This window comes from Acanthisitta chloris, unplaced genomic scaffold (genome assembly GCF_000695815.1).
Source record: "Acanthisitta chloris isolate BGI_N310 unplaced genomic scaffold, ASM69581v1 scaffold33163, whole genome shotgun sequence".
Taxonomy (NCBI): Eukaryota; Metazoa; Chordata; class Aves; order Passeriformes; family Acanthisittidae; genus Acanthisitta; species Acanthisitta chloris.
The window spans coordinates 5172-5607 of record NW_008663790.1 but is presented as its reverse complement, the minus strand read 5'-3'; the positions used below and the strand labels follow the sequence as shown (position 1 = coordinate 5607).

General features: G+C 36.2%; 1 protein-coding gene across 1 annotated transcript in view; it reads left to right on the top strand.

Annotated features, from left to right (window-relative positions):
• The window catches only part of LMTK2 (lemur tyrosine kinase 2), a 32703-nt gene that overhangs the window by 31610 nt on the left and 657 nt on the right, over window positions 1-436 (top strand). The gene's annotated exons all lie outside the window — the stretch shown is intronic.

Genomic DNA, 436 nt, shown 5'->3' with positions numbered 1-436 from the left:
TCCTGCTGGCAGAGCCTTGCTAATGGTCAATGGCTATAAATACATAATCAGTGTGGATAGAGTTGTATTGTTCCTGTGTTATGCTTATTGATTAGATAATGTTTGCTGCTTAGGAACTTAGAGATAAGAGAGATTACTTTAGAGATCCTACCTTGCTTTTTGTGTCCTAAGAAGTGACATTGAGCTGTGTGATTTAAGCAGATGTCTGTGAATAAATGTGCTATGGTCAATGGCTATAAATACATAATCAGTGTGGATAGAGTTGTATTGTTCCTGTGTTATGCTTATTGATTAGATAATGTTTGCTGCTTAGGAACTTAGAGATAAGAGAGATTACTTTAGAGATCCTACCTTGCTTTTTGTGTCCTAAGAAGTGACATTGAGCTGTGTGATTTAAGCAGATGTCTGTGAATAAATGTGCTGAATCAGTAGTTGA